General features: G+C 36.3%; 2 long non-coding RNA genes across 7 annotated transcripts in view; both read right to left on the reverse strand.

Annotated features, from left to right (window-relative positions):
• Positions 1-23414, reverse strand: part of LOC106729714 — a 284345-nt gene that overhangs the window by 197564 nt on the left and 63367 nt on the right. The window lies entirely within an intron of this gene.
• On the reverse strand, positions 805-22077 carry LOC116665434. Its single transcript, XR_004322053.1, has 3 exons — positions 22066-22077; positions 14832-14835; positions 805-878 (listed from the first exon to the last, which is right to left on the reverse strand). It is a non-coding gene; the product is annotated as an uncharacterized LOC116665434 (long non-coding RNA).

The raw sequence follows: 23414 nt of genomic DNA on the forward strand, positions 1-23414 counted from the left end.
CAATAGAAAACTGTCCTATCAAAAATGTTTTTATAATATCCATTGTGAAGCTATTAATTTTAGTAAGGATGACACAATGAAGTGAAAAACTTTTAAAAATCCCCTATTTTTAGTTTTTGCTTACACATAAAATAATATAAAAATATGCATTAGATTGGCAGGTCTTTCTTTTGGCAGCCAAAGGCACAGCACCAACAAAGTATAATTATAAAATCATTCAAAAACTATTTTGTCATGTAGTGCGGCAGGTAAATAATGGTTGCTTCAATGTTAGAATTATTTTAGTACCCAGTTATGCAAATGTAGGCATTTGTTCAAGTGAAGGTTAAGCCTCTGAGAGGTAATGGCTAATATCCCCTGAGAATATTCTTTATTCTCAGCCAAGGAGATGTAAGTTTTTTTCTTGAGAACTCTAGGACTATGTACTTCTTTATTTAAAAAAAAAGAGTATTAATAAAATTCAAAAAGAAATATGTACTTAATTTTTTTAATTCCAATACACAAAAGTACAAATTAAAATATGAATACCCTACATTATCTACTCTCTGTTGAGTCTGTCCTTCATTTGTCCTTTACACGTGTGTGTATGTGCACATGTTCAAGTAGAGGGGTGTTCAGATACAGAGGGAAAGAAACTTTCTTCAAACATTTTTGCCAATGTTACAATTGGAATTATACCCTGATATGAAGATTTTTTTAAAACTAAAGATGGATATTTATAGATGTGGGAATCTTCTGAATTAGGATTTTTTTGGTCCTCATCTCACATAGGGTCTAACTGAACCAACTGCCTTATGATGAAATCTTTAAGTTATTCAAATTGGAGTCATGGATATGTGTAGCCCTGTGTTGTCCAATTCAACATTTCACTGTTCTCGCTGTGAAAGCCAAAAAACAGCATCGATACGCAAGCCTGGAAATATTTTTTGAAGTTCAGTTTAAATATCTACCTCAAATTTTGGATAAGTTTCCAAAGGTTGCCCAGTTTTTAAGAGTTTGCCTATCTCAGACTGGCAAGAAACCTGATTGGCTTTTAGACTCCCATAGGGAGAGGAAGGGCGGCCTCCTCTCCGTGGGGAGGAAAGTGCTCTGAGAAGGGATGCTTGTGCAATTTTGGTCCATTGTTTTCCATCCTAATTGAAACTAGGAAATGCAGGCAAGTGTGATCATGAAAATAACAGAATCTGGGGAGTGTGGAAAGTAGCTGATTTCTTCCCTCACAAAATCCGTACAAACAGGCTAGCCTGAGTTTGGGGTGTGATTTCTAGGTTACCTGTGAGAGGAGACAGCTTACAATGGAAAACCATGAAACCAGTAAGGGAATATCCTTTGCCTTCCTGTGACCCAAGGCATGAAACAAAAATGCTGCTTGAGACTAAGCCCAACAAGACACCCCCAAAAGCAGAAAAGTAGGGGCAGGGTTGAGGACAGTGACCCATTCAAATTAGACCTGGTTCATACTGTTGTGAAAATTCCATGAGTCTATTCGTGAGCATTTAGCATGATGCCTACTTTACAGACACACTCAATAAATGGGCATTGGTCCAGCTGCTGTAGTTAGTGCTTTGCTTTAGCTCTAAATAAAGGGCATCATTGTGCCACTTCCATCACGGAGAGCAGTGCTTCTTTGTTAATGGCTGCACAAATCATTGGCAGTTGGGCAAATCTTTTCCCTGCCATTGGAAATGTTAAAAGTGACCTCTAAAGATGGGAAGTATACAGATTTGTATCTCTGTGCACTAGACTGGAAATCTCTTGAGGAATGTTTATCTCTCTAGTCTCAGTGACTAACATAATGAATAACATGTAATATGACCTCAGTAAATGTTGCCATATAGGGTGATGGTTAACAGCATAGTCTGGAGCAAGTATGGAGCTAGTCTGTTTGAGTAAGTATGCTGATTCTCCGACTTCTTAGCTGGATAATCTCAGGCAAATCACTTAACCTCTCCACGCTTCAGTATCCTCACCTGTAAAGTGAGGGTGATGATAGCTTCTAAGGTTACCATGAGAATTTAAAGTAAATGATTACATGTAAATTGTTCAGAATAGTGTCTGTCACCTTGGGATGGATGCTATCTATTTGCTGTTATTATGGTTACAATGGTGATGGTGATGATGATGATGCCCCCTGCCCCCTGCGCCCACTCCCCACCTCCAGCACCAACCTTAGAAATACCTTATAGCATGAGAACATGCTCGCTGCCACATCTCCTGGTGCCCACTGATCCTCTAAGAAACTTAGATGCCCTTTTTATATCCAGTAATAGATCTTGACAACAGCTACTAAGTAGAATATTTTCCACCTGATTGTAGTTTTTTTCAAAAAAAAAAAACTGATGCCAAAGAACCTGCCAAGCACCTCTGCTACAGTTTCAACAGGCAAAGTCAAGTTTTTTCTTGCTGTTTTGCAAGCATCATCTGAAAATGATCAGAACTGTGGCATGTGCAATATTTAAGAAAATAACAATATTTGCTAAATTATTGGGTAAATTATATTTACTAGTGGCACTATCTAACCCTAATAGGGTTTTTTTTTTGTATCAAATTAGCCTATTCAAGAAGAAATAAGGCACAATAAAAATATTCTCTCCAAAATCAATAACTAATGTTTTTAATTCAGTTGATGACTAAATTTGGCAGGAGGATAATCGTGTCATGATACTGACGCTCCAAAAAAAAATCATTATGCCAATAAAAACAAGTAAGAATAAGCCAACAACTGAGCTGCAGAAAGAAAAAATATGCCAGGAAGTCGTTTCTGCCACGAGATGAGAAGCCAAGGTTCTGCCATTGGCCTCAGCGTGAACAGAGCAACTGTCTCTTGCAAATTGCCCTCATTGCAGCTGAATGATATTATCTCCACCTGTGCAGCAATTCTTTCCGCCAACGGTTTCCATGAGCAGTGTGAAAACTGCACCTAACATCTCCTTAGTAAACAGTGCTAGTGGATGAGACAACACTTACCCCAAAAGGAGTGTGCACTAGATTCATTTATCCCGAGAACAGGACCATCAACTAACGTTTAGATTCCCTCCTGCCTGGTGGTGTCATTCTAAAATGCTGAAGGAACAGCAGTTCTCTCCTCTGAAAGGTGATCATTGTTGCTAATTTCAGTTAACAAATTTCAGATAAAGCATTCCTTTTTCCCCCCTTTGTTTCTGGAATCTATAATGAGAGTTTAAAAGGAAGGAGCATCAAAGGTCAGCGAGAGAAGACTACAAAGAGGTCCCTGCCTGGGGAGAGAGGAAGGAGTCTGGGTGGTAGAGCCCAGGAGATCTGCTCCGATGTCCAGCTTTGCCTTCCACACATTGAGTTATCATGGGAAATTCACCTCCCCTCCCCAGCCTCAATTTCCTCAACAGCAAAAGGGAATAATAGAATCTATTTTGGGGTTGTTATCACAATGCTATAAAATATGTAAGCACCTAGCACGCAGTAAAAACACAGTGAATCATAGATAGTATTGTTAAAATTATCTTGCAGAATGACTCTTTTTCTTGGCCTTTATATGTATCAGAGACCTCAGTGCTCCTTTGTGTAGAAGGATTGAATTTAAGCTGGAGTAGCCCTTGGAAGATGAAATTGTCTGGAGTCTGGAGATGACCAGGACACCATGACCTTTAAAGGGAAGTCTGATCCCTGGACTGCATTCTCTCGATTGGGAGTGAGACTGCCACATGGAATGCAGTCAGAAGGGCCCAAAGGCCATTCTTAAGCTCTCCTCTCTTCATTACAATCTTCTCTCACCCCTATTACCCAAACCGTCGCAAGAGGAAATGATTACACAAATGCTGTGGCTGTGAAGGCTTCCGGGGAGGCTTACAAACCAGCTCTTCTTACTGCAAACTTCCTGACAGCCCTCCCACCACCACCATTGTGCATGCAAACCCTTTTTATGATTCCTTTAAACATACAGACTGTTAAGAGCCTAGAGCAAACATGCGCCCATATTGTGGGTGCCTGAGGCTTATTCATACACTTGGATAGGAAGGAGAAGGACTTTCCTTATTTCCTTTACAGATTGTTGTTGTTTCCCTATTTGTGCCCACCCTCTGAGACTGAGGCGCAGAATTAATAATTCACGAACAATTTGAAAGAAAAAACTTCATCTCATGTGCATCCCAAGTTAAAAAACTAACAGAGCAATGTAGGGGTATGCAGTTAGAAGCAGTGAACTCTAGCTGAAGCAGGAGTCACACTCAGAACACGCTCTTCAGATGAAGCAGCACAATATGGGCTCAGTCTCTGCCCCCAGTAAAACCCAGGAGGATAGAGTTGAGCACTGCCTCGGGCAGAGAAGAAAAGGCAGGGGAAAGTATTATTTTTCTCTTTTACTTTCTCCCTTGGTTAATCTCCAAGGGAAAGTAAGCTTCCAGTGGCAGGCAGTGAATGAGACTGCAGAGAGGTTTTATTTTACCTCTTAAAATTAGGTTGAATAAAGCTCCTACCAGAGAACCTCCTGGCAGTGTATCTACAGCTACGAGATTGGCAGATCTGTCTCCATTCATAGACAAGCACACATCCTCCATTTCCATCCCTCCCCTCCCCTAATGAATGCCCAGGAAATACATGAGAAAGGGCAGGGAGACGCCACACAGTTGACTCAACATTATTTTTTTCAACCAACTCTATGTAAAAACAAACTCATCATGAAACATGCACTAAACACACCTATAATGTGCTAGGTCTTGCCGCTTCCTTCAGGCATTTCCTGACAACACAGATCCTCACCATCAGGAATATCTCCTGATGCTTGGTACCAAGTAATTTAGCATGTTGCAGTCTTGGCTATGTGCTTCAGCGGAGTGGTTGAGAGCACAGGGTCTGAGCACAGGCAACAAAAGGAAAAATGGATGAACTGGACTTCACCAAAATTAAAATGTCTGTACATCAAAGGACACTACCAGCACAGGGAAAGGTAGCCCTTGGAATGAAAGAAAATATTTGCAAACCATATATCTGATAAATGATTAATACCCAGGATCTATAAAGAGCTCCTACAATTCTGTAACAACAAAACAACCCTTTTTAAAAATGGGCAAAAGACTTAAATAGACATTTCTTCAAAGAAGATTTACAAACAACCAAAGAGCACATGAACATATCCTTAACATCACTAACCATCAGAGAAATACAAATCAAAATTGTAAGGAGATACCAATAGAATGGCTACTAGAAAAAAAAATGTAGGCAGGAATTTGGATAAACTGAAACTCTTGTGCATTGCTGGTAGAAATGTGAAATAGTGTCACCACTATGGAAAAGAGTATGGAAGTTCAAAAAATTATACATAGAATCACCATAGATTATAGCAATTCAAATAGATATTTGAACACCCATGTTCATAGCAGCATTATTCACAATAGACAAAAGATGGAAGAATCCAAAGACCTATCAGTGGTTGAATGGATAACAAAACAAGGTATATACACACAATTGAATATTATTCAGCCTTAAAAAGGAAGGATACTCCAATACCCGCTACCATGTGAATGAAATATAAAGACATTTTGCTAAGTGAAATAATCCAGACACAAAAGGAAAAATACCATATGATTCCACTTATACGAGGTATGTAAAATTGCCAAACTCATGGAGACAGGAAAAAAGAATAGTGATTACCAGAGTCGAGGAGGAGGGAGGAACAGGGAGTTATGATTTAATGGGCATGGAGTTTCAGTTGGGGAACATGAAAAAGTTTTGGAGATGGATGGATGGATGACTACCCAGTTGTACAATGTGGATGTACTTAATGCCATTGAACTGAACATTTAAAAATGGTTAACATGTAAATTTTGTGGTATGTATATTTTACATAAGGACTGGAGTCAAAGTGCCATTTTTGACATCCTAGCTACCACGAACACTAGCTGTGGGGCAAGTAATTCAGCCTTTCTGTGACTCCATTTTCTTATCAGTAAAATGAGATAATCAGAGTTCCTAAATCAGAAGCTGTTGTGAAATCTTTGGGAGATGATTAAAACGAAAACCCTGGCACGTAATGAGTGCACAAAATGCGTTCACTATTGTTATTGTTTGTTTGGTATTTATGCTAAAAACTCCTCGATGCCACAGGTAAATTTTTCTTCCTTTTCTGCATCCCCCACAGACCATGCTGTATGTACTACCAAATACTTATTGACTGATTTATGTATTTATACACAAAGATGAACCTATTGACTCACTACCAGTGGTTGTTTTTCCAAAACAGAATATAAATTAATATCGATCCATTCATATTCCTGAATAAGCCTCTTTGAATCAAAGATACTCATTTATAGACAGCTGGCTAAAGCTGAGGTATTAACTTGAAAAGACCATAATTCACATTGCTATGTTCCAAGGCCAATTGCATCATGAGGACTTTCCCATGCTATTATGTTATTCTAACCAACCTATAGAACCAGCCACAGAGCAGAAAACCACGTAATTGTTTGGGATGCCACCATTTAAAGAAAGATTCAAAGTATGTTAAATAGACATAAAATCCCTGAGCCTCAGAAGCTGGTATCTTCTTAAATCTTTCCACATCACTGACAAGGGACTGAGGTGTGAAGGACATTCAGACCACTGTTAATAAACTCTGGCCCAGATGAGGCTGAAGACCCCTATTCAATTTAAAGTAAGTGTATTTGAGGATGCTGTTGGTTTCAAGTTGATAACAGGAGATACAGGGCATTTGCTAATTCTCTCCATTTTAAACAACACTATTTTAAAATAAAAGTTTCTTCCTCCCTCCTAAAAAATGCTATAATAAAATATTAACATCCATTAACATCCAGAAATAATGTGATTTCTAAAACGTACAGCATTTTCACAAGCTTTACCTAAGATGGGTTTTTTTAAAACCTTGGCTGATACTGGTTTCTAAAATGATCTTCTATCGGACTGAGAACAAATTCATTTAACGGTTTACTTCTCCGACAGTTCAAGTAACTATTTCCCCTAAATATCTTTTTCAGAGCCCACACCCTAAAGCTTCATAATTTCATTAAATCCGTGCACAGCTGGGCAACTCTTTCTTTGCTCACATTATAGTGATCCCCGGGGAATTTATGTAAATCTATGGAAATTCATTTTCAAGTCTGTACTCTGAAAAGGAGGATGCGTCCTCATTAAGTAAACGATTATATCTACAAACAAGCTAAAAGCAACATGCTGGCGAGCTAAATTAAACTTTCCATCAGGAAAACAAAACCATTCACTCACATATAGGCCTTACCTAAATGCCACCAAAATTATAAGACAAAAGATTCTTATGAAGTCCAAATAGATACCAAATAGGAAGCCTGTGCTGTTGCAAGGCACAGCCTCCTTTCTGGTACCATCACTTAAGTTCACTTTGGGCAATGCTGTGGGAAGGGGTTCAGCCTTAGAATTCATGGGTTCTCAGCAAAGACTTCTCATATAAGGGTAAGAAGACATGAACTCCCCTAGTCCTTCAAAGGGCACCTAAGTCAACCCCAAGAAACTCTGATAAGACCAGAGGGTCTGAAAGTTAACAGATATTATGGGCTGGAAAGAGGACAGGCTTTATTTACAGTTAGACTCACCTACGTATCAAGCCTTGCTCCTTCATTTATTAGCTGAGTAAACCACCTAGACTTCAGTGTCTTAGTCACTGTCTCCTCTGCGTTCTGGCACATGTTTGTGCTTAGATGATGCCATTTACAATGATATCCTGTGTTACAAATGTATGTACATCTGTTTCCTCCATTTGATGGTAAACCTTCATTGTTAGCTTTATATCCCAGTGGGGATGTAAATTTAGTTCACTGCAGATAGTGAAGGCTCAGTAAGTATCTGTTGGGCTTCATTTAAATTATTCTTTTTAGACCTTTGGGACTGATGAGACCCCTTTTGCTATCTCCTACCCTGGCCAATTCCTCATGCCCTTAACTAACCATACCCATCACTGCTTTCTCATATACCCATTCAGTCTCTCAGCCTTATGTGTCTTTTGTTTCAAGTCTTGCTACAGTGACCAGCTCTACATGAGTTGGATGATTTGATACAGGCAGAACTTGGCAATGCCTTACTGTAAAGTCACACCATGTACCTCTCACCAACCCAGGACTTTCTTGCTGATGTTGAGTGTGAGTGGTCTTGCTTAGTAGCCACAAGTACAGTCTGGAATTTCAGGGATGTTAAGTCCCAGTAAAACAAACCTTTAACTAATGGCTGGCAAGAAAAATAGATAAACACCTCCCCTTTCTCCTCAACTATCTATGGTTCTAAGATGTAGCTGATGTCGCCAGCAACATGAAACAGTCTATTAGTGCTAGCTAGTTCAGCAACGTACCTTCCAATCAGCTTTCCCTCCTTCCCTACCTTGGTGCCTTTTACACTCACTCCTGCCTCCCTTGAGAAAAATGGTAGCATAAATTCTTATATCAGGCTCTGCTTTCTGGGGTACTCAAACTGAAACACCTGCCCACAAACACCTGAAATGCTGAGGGAACAGGACCATGTCTGCACCAGGTAACCCTCCCCACTTTTCAAAGATTGAACAGGGATGAATACCTAAACACAAAGGCTGCCAATCCACTGCCTAAGCCAGTAAGCAAACTCTAGACCCGGTTTGAAAAGATGAGCTGAACAAACTGAATTCCTCTCTAGGGAACTGGGAAATAGAAAAATAATAAGTGAAGCTAGTTAGCGGATTATGCCGTAAAGAGAGAAGGTGGCAAGGCAGCCATGATGGTCTAATAGCTCAGTTCAGTGGGGGAGGGAGGAGGAACTGTATTTATTCGTTTGTCATTGTAACCCACTACTTGGTATAGTGCCTACCACACAGTAGGAGCTTAATATATTTTTTGCTAAATCAAAAATGACACTTTTTTCCCACTTTTTCTCTTTGAGTTTAACTCCTCTGCACCCAGTCCTTCCCCTGCAGAAATAAGAATCATCTAGCATTTCCTCAACCCCAGCAACACTAGTACCTTCCACTTCATTTAGTTAACAAAAAACCACACCGTAAACCTCACCATCTGTGTTAACTGCTTCCCCTTCAGAAGCCTCAGTTCCTCTCCCTGACCGTTATTATATGTTCTATTCTCCATCATCTTGCCATTCCCCTCCCTTCTGGGCATGCTCTTTTTCCTCATGAGTCCTCCTCCATCACAGTCCCTCATTCCCTTTCTGGCCTTCCTTGCTTCATGCTTCTCTACCCAGCCAGCAGCCTGTGGTCAATTATTACAATAAATACTTCTATTCCTGTGTTTAACTAATCCTTTTATAATATACATACAGGCATAAATGTACCAGTTCCAACATTAACAGACCACATTGTCTGTTTCCCTCATGCCTGTTCCTGATCTAATAAACACAGCTGGAAAATATCACATCTAGCTTCATCTGGATCTTCCACCCAAATGAGATTACAACTTTTTTACTTGTATCCCATGACCTTGTTCATAGCACTTTAAAAAATTTTTCCTCTGTAGCCCATACCTGGTAAGTGGCAAGACCTCAAGTCTTTTTCTTTTACTTTTTTTTTTAACATTTTTTTAATTGATTTATAATCATTTTACAATGTTGTGTCAAATTCCAGTGTAGAGCACAATTTTTCAGTTATACATGAACATATATATATTCATTGTCACATTTGTTTCTCTGTGAGCTACCACAAGATCTTGTGTATATTTCCCTGTGCTATACAGTATTTTGTCTTCGTTCTCATGATTCTTCAACAGTTCATAAATGGAGAATTATTTCACATATGATTCTTTCCCCTGCCTATGATTCTATGTCAACTCATGGCCATTGTGCATCACCACTTGACTAGTCTATTTTTTTCTTGCTCTGATTCCCTCACAAATCCATTTCACATGCCTTTACATACATGTATGAACCTAATAGTGGGACAGACTCAAGTTTCTTCCCAATGGACTCACAAAAACCTTGCAAATTAGGGGATGTGGATAGATGCTAGGTATCCACCTAACTCCATCCACTGGCATATCCAAGCCTCAGCAAGGACCCAGCCAAGACCCCTGATCAAATAATTCAGTGACCTTCCTTACCCAGTGTGTTACAAACTTTTTATTCAAGTTTAATCTTAAAAGTAACTCCATAAGGCTCACATTATCACAGCTTACATATAAGGAAACTAAGGTCCAAAGAAGGTTGAGTAAACTTCCATAGGTCACACAGTTAATAAGGGGCAGAGATAGTATGAAACCCAAGCTTTCTTATCCCTAGTGATACTCTTTCAAGACTATTACGAAGATGATTAGCAATTTTTTATTCTCAATGGCAGCAAAATAATATTAAGCCTCCAGGATTACATCCTTGGACAACAGACCATAGTATTAACATTATTATTATTACTGGCATGTTGTTTTTTTCATTTTTCTTCAACTCCTTCTTAGCTGATACCAGTACTTATTAAGTCTCTCAGAGAATAGATTTCCTTTATGACTCCTTGTCATCATTTTAATTCAGCCCTTTGCCAGCAAGTCTGATTAATTGAAAAAAGGGGCTTCTAATCTGTTCTCCCTGATCTCAGTCTCTTGCTAACTCAATTCATATTATTTATAATTGCTATCTTTCTCCAACAGTTTTCATCATATCATTTTTCTCTTTTATGAGAAAAGTTAATAACTTTTACTTTCTTGATAAATGTAACATTAAGTGACTTCCTTCCTCATCAATCCATCAATATTAAATTCAGCTTCATCTTTTATGCTATTTTTCACTGTAATTTTACCCTCAAACATTATTCTTAAAACACAATTTTGGACTTCCAATTGGAAGAGTACCACTTTATCTTATTTGTTTAACAACTCTACATTCCTAAAACTATTGAATAACCAAAGAAAAAGTTTTAAGGGTAAAATATATATCTATGTTAGAAAATATGGAAGATTTCCCTTAAAAGATGGGAAATTTAACAATTTTTATAAACTATGGTTCTTGCCAGGTCAGATTAAGGGAAATAATAACCACAATTCAAATCAACCAACAGAGGGTTGGAGAAAGTAGTATATGCAAATAATTTGGATGACAAGATACTAATGCTAAAATATATTTAGTTATTAAATAAACTAAAGCCCACAATCATGAAAATATTCTTCTGTATCCACAAGATAGTAAAGGAAAACCTCAGGGATGCACTACCAGAGAGAAAGAGAGGAGCGAAGAGAGAGAACCATGAGTTAAAGCTGGAGAGGAGAGAAGCAGGGGAAAAAAATCTGGGGTTACTTTGAGGGAAATTCTGGTACTAAGATATTAATCCTGCCTCAACATTAGGTGGACAGAATCTGAAACTCCAACATTAGAATAAGGCCCTTAATGGTAAACAAAATGGACCTACATTAGTAGCAACCAAGGAACCCAGGCAAACCAAATTCAATCCTCTCTAGAGGAAAGCATTCCAATTATAATTCCTAAGATTTCCATAGATCATGAAATCATCATAAATTGACTAAACATACAAAAAGACAGTTTACCACAGGAGCAAATCAGCAGCAAAAATATACTGCATATTAAACACCCCCCAATAACTTCAAATTGTAGAATTACTAGCAATAAAATATAAAATAATTCTAAATAAAATACTGTAAGAAATTAAAATAAATTCAAAGAAGGAAGCAGCCAAGATGAATTTTTCAAAGATCAAGGAAACTTTTACAAATAAAGTTTGAAGAATGAAAACATAATTATTGAAATTATAAAGTTTCTCAGTAAGTAACCCAACAGCTAAGATAAAGCTGAAGAGAAAATCAGGAAATTAAAAGATTGCCTTAAAGAAATTACACAGAATGAAGCAGAGAAAAGGCAATGCAATATATGGAAAAAAAAAAAAAAAAGATAAACAGACATGAAGAATTGAATGAGAAGAGCTCATAAAGTAATAATAGAGCACTCTTAGCATTCCAAGCTGCAATGTAAGAAGTCTTAATGCTTTACTGGAGAAGCCATGAGGAGAGGCCCTGTTCTAAATGGATAGAGGGAGAAACCCAGTTGAGCTCAGCCCTCTAGTTTTCCTTGCCAAGGCTTCAGGCATGTGAGGGAAGCTATTAGAATCTCCAGACCAGACTAAGAATCAACTGAATGCACCACGTAAACACAGTAATACCACATGAAGCAAAAGAATGACCCAGGAAAACACTCCCTGAATTCCTGACCCACAAACTATGAGATAATAAAACAGTGGTTGTCATAAGCCAGTAAAGTTTGAAGGTTGTTACACACCAAAAGATGAAGAGAGTAATAACCAAAGCCAAAAGTTGGTTCTTTGGAAAGACTAATAAAATTCGTCTCTAATCTCTAGTGATATTTGTCAAGGGAAAAAAAGACAAAACATTTTTTTTTAAATTGAGAAAAAAGCACTCATGTCAACTAGACTTACTGTGGTGATCATTTTGCAGTATATACAAATATTGAATCATTATGTTGTACACAAGAAACTAATGTAATGTTACATATCAATTATACCTCAATTGAAAAAAAAACAGGACTACATATCAGACTATATGTCGAGGAGGTGACTCTGGATTAAAGCCATCAGACAGGATCATGACAGTCAAATGTAGCAGAACAAGTAGTTGTTTGAGGTATGGATTTTTTTACTAATTAACTCTGGGAAAGTTATTTAAATCAATTTGACTTCAGTTTGATAAAAACAAACTAACTAACTATTATAATTCTTTGACATTGTGATTTTTCAGTATATGTTTAGTCTCTGCTATTTACAGAGGCTGTACTTAAGAAATGGCAAATTTAAGGAAGGGAGTGTATAGCTCAAATGGTAGATCGCGTGTTTAGCATGCATGAGGTCTTGGGTTCAATCCCCAGTTCCTCCTCCAAAAAATAAATACATGAATAAGTAAACCTAATTACCTCCCTATCAAAAAAAGATTAAATTAAATTATTTTTTAAAAAGAAAGAAATGCAAATTTAGGGCAAAGGAAAAATAGAGTTCATAAGATAGCCAATACTACTTGTTCTCTTTGCTTATACTGGACGGAAAAAATTGGAGACTAACCTGCCTTTTTTTAAAAAAACAAAATTTCACTATGTCTATTCAAGACCTTTTTGAATCAATAAAGTCAATAAAAATCTGCTGAATTAAATTCACTCAAGCACACAAAAAGGTTATTTCTCAGTATAAAAGAAATATCACACTAGCTAGTTGATAGACATAATGCCTGCAATGAAAGACCTAGTTTTATTTTTATATAGTCTATACAGACACTGCACATAAATTCTGGTTTCTGAAAGATTTTGCAAGATTTTCAGACCTCTACAAATGGTAATATATGATACATATATATTACCATATATATATATGGTAAATATGGTACATAGTTCATGCTGTAATATGATGTGGAGCTCAACTGCATTTAAGTGCTTATTAAAAACATGGCCACAACTTCTACCTGCTCTACATTGTCAACAGTAACTTAAAAGTTTCCTAAGACTTAACACAGTATTTGTCTTTCTGTGGGTTCTTAAGCCTGGAATTTCATTAATGAGGTTTTACAGCATGTTAAATTTTTGCTGCCATTTTGCTGAATGATTTTGAAGCATATGGATAGAGGGGGTGGGAAGGGTCATAGTTCTATCAAAATGTTCTAGCTTGTTGCCTTAGATAAAATAAAAAGCTGCATCATGTTTTCACCTTAGTTTCTTGTGAGAAAGTTTATTAAATGCCTTTTCAAATTCCAACATATTTATATCTCAGTTCTGAAACTTAGTGCACCAAAGGAAGCTGGACCAACTGACATAATGAACAGGTTATAGGCTCCAATGGAAAGATGAGGCCATTCTAAAATAGGGTATCATTAAGATTTTTAAAAATTTCATTTTAAATTAGGAAAGCCATTTCACATATTCACTTATTTTCTAATGAAGATAAGTATTTGCATGATGAAATTAAGAAACATTTATGATTTAAGGTATTTAATTTATACAGTATAAAGCATCATACCCAGTAATAGATCTAGATTACTCTTACTCTGAACATATAAAGACATATTTAAATAGATACAGCTATGTAATATGACTTATTCATGTAAGAGTTCTCAGCATGCTTACTAAAATTAAGATGAGGACATCAATCTTGACCTTTACTCATTACTATTTCAAAAACTAAAACTAAAGCCCTAGCTACATGCTTCCTTATTTAACAGTGTCTTCTTTATCTTTGTGAGCCAGCTAGGTATCAACTACAAGGCATTAATAATTCCTTTCTTTCCAAGTTATTTTAGGGTGCTTTAGCTTTATCAAGATGTCTACCAAATGCTAAAACATTAAATAATGAGTTTTCTCTTTTCTGTCTGCCCCACAGATAGGAGACTTCTTGCTTCAAACCTCAGTGCACACATGTAAACACAATTACTCAAAACAAGGCAACAAGTGAGAAGCAGCATTAAAATAAGAACTCAGACATTCTAACTCACAATCCAGCATTCAACCCCCTAGAACTTGCTGTTTTCCTTTGTCCTCTTTGCTGTGAACCAAGATACTTGTTCTTTAGCAGGGTGTTTCTGCTGCAAATCCAGTTGCTACTGCATTATGCAATGAAGTCAGAAGCCTGAGCTTGTGACATCAATATAGGTTGCTATGGCAACTCTTTCCATAAGTATTACAGGTTCACTGTAGGCTCAAAAAAGAGGACTTTAGCAGAGTAGCAAAATAGCTGGCATTATTCAGCCTAAATTACAACAATAATTGGTGCAAAAAATCTTAAATTAGCTATAGTAAATGCAGATTTTTATATTTATATTTTCTATTATTATTGAAAGTCATTTTCTAATTTTTTTTAAAGAAATGGCAATTCTCCAATAGAACTAGCATTGCCACTCACCTTCTGCTATAACAGATCTACATGAACCATGCAGAAGAGAGTCTTACTGTAACATAACTAATTAATCCCTGCATTGTGTCATTCCAGGAGTCAAGTAATGTTATACATTATCTGTTATGAATAAACTCATGATAGCATGATGCCAATCCAATTTTCTCATTATAGGCATTATAAGAAGGTCCCACAGAGCTGTGTACATGAAAGCAATTTTAGATGACAAGTTTTCTTAATGATTGTGCCTATTTTTAACACAATAGAAAAGATCACCTTATTACAAGTTCAACCTTATCTCCCAAGAATATTTCTGCTAATGTCTCAGTTCTAATGGTTAAATCCATCTCCCTGTGTAGGAGATATTTGGAAGTGTTCTTTCTCCACTACATTCTTTTAACCTGAATTTGAAGCACATGGCTGATAACTACAAACCCTGAATTCCGTTCTTCCATGCCCCCTTTTAAAAAATCATCTATCATCCTCAACATGAAAATTTTGGTTCAAATCTGCCATTATGCTTGGGCTAGGCACTGGGGTCACAATGTATCAGGCATTAGGTATAAGAAGCATAAGACATAGTTCCTTCCATGAAAAGCTCACTTAAGTAACAGCAGTAACGACACCAACCATATTTACTGAGTATCTGCCATGTACCAGACACCATGCTAAGCACTTTACATCTATTATCTCATTTAATCGTCACAACTACACAGTGAGAGAGGGAGGTCCTCTAATTCCCATTTTACACGTTACAGAACTGAAGCTTAGAGGGATAATATCACTTGCCTGTAGTCACCGAAGTAGTTAGGGAACATAGCTGGCATTTGAACTTAGATCTGTCTCCAAATATTTATAATCTTTTGACAGAAATTAAGGAAAATTTCCTGTTATTCACTGTGGTAAAATGAAAAATTACATCATAATTCTACTGAGAAAGAATTCTTCAATATAGTATTCACTGAAGAATAAAGCGGATGATAGTCTTCAGGTTGACTTCATAAACACTTCTGAAGACTGTGACTTTTCCGTTTTCTAACACTCAGCAGTTCAGAAAGTGTTTGCCTGCAGACATTTTTATTCCCATAGGTTATAAATGAAAATATCTCTCGAAAATATTGGTCTATAACTTTTCTTAGACAGTTGCATTGATATTCTCATATGCTCCAAGCTACTGTACTATCTTCAGCTCAGTTAAAAATATTAATAATGTGTATAGTGTGTAGCAGTTTACAAATCATACTAAACATTCATCCATTCAGCACATATTCATTGAGCCACTATTATAAGTCAGGCACTGTGCTAAACGTTAAGTATGAAACTACAATAAAAAACTGAAATGGTCCCCAAATAAAAGGACCGTATAGTATAAAATGAAAGAGTCATTAATCAAATAACAACATAAATGAATATAAAATTGGAACTGTGTCCAGACAGCAGAAAATAAGAAAGGCTAAAAATAGATAATCTAAGTATTCAACCCTGAATGATACAAAGAGGACAGGAAAAAACCAAAGAAGCAGAAGGAAGAAAACAATAAAAGGAAAAGGAAAACCTAAGGAAATGTAATGCAACATATGATGGGAACATCAACACAGCCAACCTAGTTATTTGAAAAGATAAATAAAATTGACAAACTTCTGGCAACTTCTGGCAAGGTTGATCAAGCAAACAGAGGTGAGGCAAACGTAAACATTTGAAATGACAAAGGGAACACAATCAGAGATACAAGAGAGATTAAAAAGGAAATAAGATACAATGAACTTTATGTCAATACATTTGAAAGCATGGATGAAAGGAACAAACAAAATTGATCAAGAAGAAGCAGAAACTTGGATGGACTCAGAAGCACAAGAAACTGAATTAGAGATACAGAATCTTCCCAGAAAGAAAGCATCAGGCCTAGATGGTGTTACAGGTAATGCTACCAAAATTTAAGAATGAATAATTCCAATCTTACAAACTTTTCTAAATAAGTTTAAAAAGAGAGGACTATCCAAATAAATTATTTTATGAGTCTAGTATAACTTGATTAAAACAAAAGATGATCAAGAGCAGTATGAGAAAAGAAAAATGAACAGTATCTCCCATGAATATAAATGTAAAAATCCTAAACAAAGTATAAAATCCAACAATGTAAAAAATGCTGTAACCCTCTTCTTCTTCCAAGTTCAACTATAAATCAGTATTTGGGGATCTAGTATTCTCCACTTCTTACTTTGCCTTTCAGTAATAATATTGAACCATGGTGTTTCCAATGGACATACCTTATGTTTCTCACCTCTGTGCCTTTCCTGGTAATATTCCCTCTACCTTGAATTCCATTCTTCATTTAACTAGATCACTCCTACTTATCTTTCAAACATCACCTCATCCCTCGCTCCTTCTGATCGGAACTTTTTCTTATGATTGACCATATAGTTTAAAGTATTTTAATAGATTTCTTTCCCACAAAGAACCATATGGTTACAGATTATGTCTTTTTCAGCTTTGTACCCCTTGGCTCTTAATAATATGTGCCTGGAATGGCGCTAAACCTTCTAAATCAATTTCATGAAGTTTGTGTTTCCACCACATAGTGAGTCTGATGAGTTAATAGAATAACCTTCATTTGACTCTTCAGTATCATCTGTATTTACAATATTCAGCTTTTTACAGTTTCTTTAATTTTTATTTGTAAGATGTCTGTCATTTCTCATGGACATCTTTATGTATTCCATCAGCTTTCTTTTTATTTTTAAATTTTTTTCCAACTTTATTGAGATATAATTGACATGTAACATTGTAAATTTAAGGTGTACAAAGTGATGATTTGATACATGTTTCTTTGGGAGATGATTACCTCAATTAGGTGAGTTAACACATCCATCACCTCACATAGTTACTTTATTTTAAAGGTGACAATATTTAAGATCTACTGTCTTACAGCTTTCCAGTATACAATACAGTATTGTTAACTATAGCTACCACGCTGCAGATATCCCCAAAACTTATTCACCTTATTACTGGAAGTTTATATCCTTTGTCCAACATCTCTCCATTTTCCCCACCCCCCAGTTCCTGATAACCACCACCATATTCTCCGTGTCTGAGAGGGTTTTTTAGATGCCACGTATAAGTGACATTGTACATTATATATCTTTCTCTGTCTGACTTATCTCACTTATCATAATGCCCTCAGCATCATCTATGTTACTACAAATGGCAGGATTTCCTTCTTTTTATGGCTGAATAATATTCTGTTGTGTATATGTACACATGTTCTTCATCCATTTATCCACTGATAGACACTTAGGTTGTTTCTCATCTTGCTATTGTTCACAATGCTGCAATGAACATGAGGGTGCAAACGTCTTTTCAAAATAATGATTTTATTTCTTTCACGTATATACCTAGAACTGGAGTTGCTGGGCCGTATGGTAGTTCTATTTTTAATTTCTTGAGGAAACTTCATACTGTTTTCTCATGTGGCTGTGCCAATCTACATTCCCACCAGCAGTGCACAAGTATTCCTTTTTCACCACGCACTCCCCAGCACTTGTTATTTCTTGTTTTTTGATGATGGCCATTCTAACAGGTGTGAAGTGGTATCTAATCATGATTTTAACTTGCATTTCCTTAATGATCAGTGATATTGAGAATATTCCATGTACCTGTTGCCCATTCGTATGTCTTCTTTGGAAAATGTCTATTCAAATCCTCTGCCCATGTTTTAATCAGTTTGTGTGGGGTTTTTTGTGTTGTTGTTATAGGGTTGTATAAGTTCTTTATATATTTTGGATATTAACTCCTCATCAGCTATATGATTTGCAAATATTTTCTCCCATTCACTGGGTTGCCTCTGCATTTTGTTAATGGTTTCTATTGCTGTACAGAAGCTTTTTAGTTTTATGGGGACCCCCTTTTTTTCCCCTGCTTTTGTTATCTTTACTTTTGGTGTCAGATTTTTAAAAAATTGCCAAAACTGATGTCAGGCAGCTTACTGCCTATGTTTTCTTCCAGGAGATAAAATTCCTAGAAGAGTTTTAGGTCTTATATTCAAGTCCTTAATTCATTTTGAGTTGATTTTTGTGTATTATGTAAGACAGTAGTCCAGTTTCATTCTGTTGCATGTGGCTCTCCAGTTTTTTCAACATCATTTATTGAAGAGACTGTCATTTTCCCATAGTATATCCTTGGCTCCTTTGTCGTTAATTAATTGATCATATATGCATGGCTTTATTTCTGGGTGCTTGATTCTATTCCATTGATCCACATAATGGCAATACCACTCTGTTTTGATTACTATAGTAATATAGTTTGAAATCAAGGAGCATAATGCCTCCAGGTTTGTTTTTCTTCTCAAGACTGTTTTGGCTGTTCAGGGTCTTCTTTAAATGTTAGGATTGCTTGCCCTGGGTTTGCGAAAAATGCCATTAGAATTTTGATAGGGATTGCACTGAATCTGTAGATCACTTTGGCTTGTATGGACATTTTAATAATATTAATTCTTCCAATCCAAGAACACCGTATATCTGTCCACTTATTTGTGTCTTCTTCAATTTTTTCATCAATATCTTACCAGTTTTCAGTGTACAGATATCTCACTTCCTTGGTTAAATGTATTCCTAGATATTTTATTCTTTTTATGCAGTTGTAAATGAGACTTTTCTTAATTTCTCTTTCTGATAGTTCATAATTAGTATATAGAAAGAATATTGATTTTATATCCTGAAACTTTACTGAATTTGTTCATTAGTTCCAAAAGTTTTTTGGTGGCATCTTCAAGCTTTTCTATATATATCATGTCATCTGCAAATAGTGACAATTTTACTTCTTCTTTTCCAATTTGGATGCCTTCTCTTCTTGCTCAGATGCTCTGGCTAGGACTTCCAATATTATGTTAAATGAAAGTGGTGACAGTGAGCAACCCTGTCTTGTTCCTGATCTTAGAAGAAAAGCTTTCACCTTTTTGCCACTGAATATGATGATAGCTGTGGGCTTGTCGTATATGGCCTTTATTATGTTGTGGTGTATTTGCTCTATATGCACTTTGTTGAGGGCTTTTATCATAAAGGGATGTTGAATTTTGTCAAATGCTTTTTCTGCATCTAATGAAATGGTTGTATGACTTCTATCCTTCATTTTGTTAATGTGGTGTACCACATTGATTGATGTGTGCATGTTAAGTATTTGTTGCATCCCTGGAATAAATCCCACTGATCATAGTATATGACGTTTTCAATGTATTGTTGAATTTGGTTTGCTAATATTTTGTTTCAACATGTTATAGCTAAAATTTTCAGAGGTTACATCTCTTGTGAGTCAAGGAAAAGATTCAGTTCCAGAAATTTGTGTTAGGATTTTAGTTAACTTCACATAATTTTAGCTTGTTGCATGATGTAAATCCCAGCCTCATTCTCTCCCTAGATTTATCTAGTAGGCTAAAGTCATCCAGGAAGTCTGTTGTTTGAAAGGAGAGTGGATGGGAAGGACTAGAGGAAAGAACATGACTATAGCATGTTAGAGGCTTTTGGCTTTCTGTTAGTAAAATAAACCTCAGTGGTACTGTTACAGGTTGAATTGTGTCCACCCAAAAATAGATATAATGAAGTTCTCACCTCCAGTACCTCAGAATGTAACCTGTAACCTTATTTGGAAATAGAGTCTTTATAGAGATAATCAAGTTAAAATAAGGTCATTAGAATGGGCTCTAAATCAATATAACAATGGTCCTTTTACCAGGAGGAAATTTGGACACTGAGACAGACATTCACGAGGGAAGACTATATGAAGGAAGAATGACATGTGAAGATAAAGGCAGAGATTAGGGTAATGCATCTTCAAGGCAAGGAATGTCAAAGACTGTCAGCAAATCACCAGAACCTAGGAGAGAGGCCTGAAACAGATTCTAATCGACAGCTCTCAGAAGGAACCAATCCTACTGACACCTTGATCTTAAATGTTTACCGTCCAGAACTGTGGGACAATAAATTCCTCCTTGTTTAAGCTGAGCCACCCCTTTTGTGGTACTTTGTTACAGCCCTAGGAAAATAATATGAGTATCTTCAAGAAGTTTTAGAACAAATCTGAGCTTCTTGTCAATAAATAAGGCAATTCCCAACGCTTTCTTTCATCCGGCACCATGTTGATAGAATCAGTTCACAGTGAAAACAGCTAGTTAGAACCTCCACCTGTATTTCATAGCCTCACAGGGAAAATTTGCAAATAATTTTATAAAGACATTACATCTGGTGTTTCCTAACATATTGCCATCATTTGCTAAAAGAAGGTTAATATTTTTTTTTCCAGGAGAGAATGGTTTGTTTTGTTTTTTTTTTTTCTGCCAGAAACCTGACACATAAACGATCATTAAAATTTTTTATTCTTGGCTTCTAAGACACATCTAAATGTTCAGAATGGATTGTTTACCCATCAGTACACAGTTAAGTTCCCATTGAAACATTCTCAAATATCAAGAAAGTGTTTTATTTTAACAACAATTAATAATTCACCTAATGGCTAACTTTGACGGTCTGATGAGAAGTGTGGTGGAAGATTCTTATTGAGGTTTTGAAAAAAGACAAAAACATGACATGAATCATAGTTGGGATCTATATTAATAGTCACATTACCAAAAAATATACAGAACTAAAAAGTTAAACATTTACTATGTTCTTGAGGAAACTGAGAATGTTAATCAAATGTATTAATGTTGAACACTGAAGTCCCCTCTAGGGAAAAAGGCAGAAGCAAATGTGTCCCCCTGAACTTAACTTTTTCCAGACTGATGGAATCTGAGGGCTGTTCTGAGCCAGCAGACAGGTCACTCCTATGCACCCTCAGAGAGAACCATATGTCTTTTAGTAGAATCTAACAGTCACTGATCCTGTTCCTGGGCTTGCTATGCTTCCCTTCCTTTCTTCCTCCCTTCCTTCCTTTTTTAGTATAAATATGTTTTTCTATTAAAGTAATACATGTTTGAAGTTTTAAAGGAGCCCCATTGTTTGTGCACAGAACTGTCAAAATGAAGAAGTATTTTGAAGCAGGCATCCTGTTTCTTATTTTCTCAATTCTGAATATGAATTTAGCAGCATAATATACTGGTTGGGTACATGTTCCAGAACCAAATAGCCCTTTAAACTGACACATTCTCTTATTAGCTGTACATAACTTTAGGAGTAGTACTTAGCCATTCGGTGCTTCCTCACCTGTAGTTAAGGATGACAATTGTACATCCATCATTGGTCTGAGAACCAAAAAAAAAAAGATGGTACCTGAAGAGCACATAGCATAGGGACATCTACCTGGTAAATACTTAATAAGTGTAAGCTATTAATAGTGTTTATAAAGAAAGAAACCACCAATTATATGATATTCTAGAAATCTCAAAACTATAACAATGGTAAAAAGATCAGTGGTTTCCAGGAGAACGAGGCAGACAGGCATTAGGTGAGGGTTGAAGGACATTTTTAAGGTGGTATAACTACTCTATATGATACTATAATGGCAGATATATGACAGCACACATTTGTCAAAACTTATAGAGCATTATAATATAAAGATTGAAACTTACTGTATGAAAAATTTTTTTAAACTTATTTTGGAGGTCAGGGTATACCTTGGCAGAATGCAGAATGTGACAAAACTGTATCATGAATGTATGAAATAAGTCTAACTGTATTACAAATATAAGAAATGACCTCACCGCAGGGAGTGGGGAGTAGAGGGGGGAAGATGACCTAAGTCACTTTGGAAATGAACGGAGCCCATAAGACCACAGGCAAAATAAACTGTTACATAAGTACCATGTTCTAGTTGATAACGTTGTTTTTTGTGAGGACATAGTTAATTTTGATACCGCTATTACATATATGATGAATTGAACAATTAAGTAATTGGATGCTAAACATTGGGAGCCAGGTTTCTATGGGAGATACAGATAAGCAAGGGGGGGAAGCCAGAATGAGCCATGTGGTAATAGACTAGCACTGGAGACATAAGTATGAACTCATGTTTAGCTTGATATAGATACAGATGATTACGTAGATAAATAATTATAGAAATATTTATGTACATGGGTTAGAATACACACATTTAACTCCTTGCTCTGCTGGTAGTGGGGCCTGGAAATAATGACACCCCTGTAGCAACAAGCACACCTACTATCCAGATCTTGTTTTCTAATACCATTTTCCAAATTTAAAAAAATCAGAGTTCCTTAGAGAAAGGATGATTCTAGGACTGGGACAAATGTATAGATATATATATACATATATATATATATCTGTGTGTATATGTGTGTGTGTGTGTGTATGTGTGTGTGTATAATGATCCTGGAGCATCTTGTAGTGCCAGAATGTAAGGAAATGCTTTTTTAAAAAATAATGGAGCATAGAAAGGGACATAGCAGACAAGTGAAAGAGTTCCACTGCTGGCAAATTTTATCACCAAAATAACCAAAGTAGTATTAGCTTATCATTCAAAGTAAAGAATATATCTATGAGTCCATACTGATGTAAATAATTAAAAAATAAATAAATAAGGGAGAATAGGCAAATCTCTCACACAAAAAAATTCCAACTAATTAGTGTCAATATTCTACCCTCAAGGAGGTGAAGCACAC

Source organism: Camelus ferus, chromosome 8 (genome assembly GCF_009834535.1).
Source record: "Camelus ferus isolate YT-003-E chromosome 8, BCGSAC_Cfer_1.0, whole genome shotgun sequence".
Lineage (NCBI taxonomy): Eukaryota > Metazoa > Chordata > Mammalia > Artiodactyla > Camelidae > Camelus > Camelus ferus.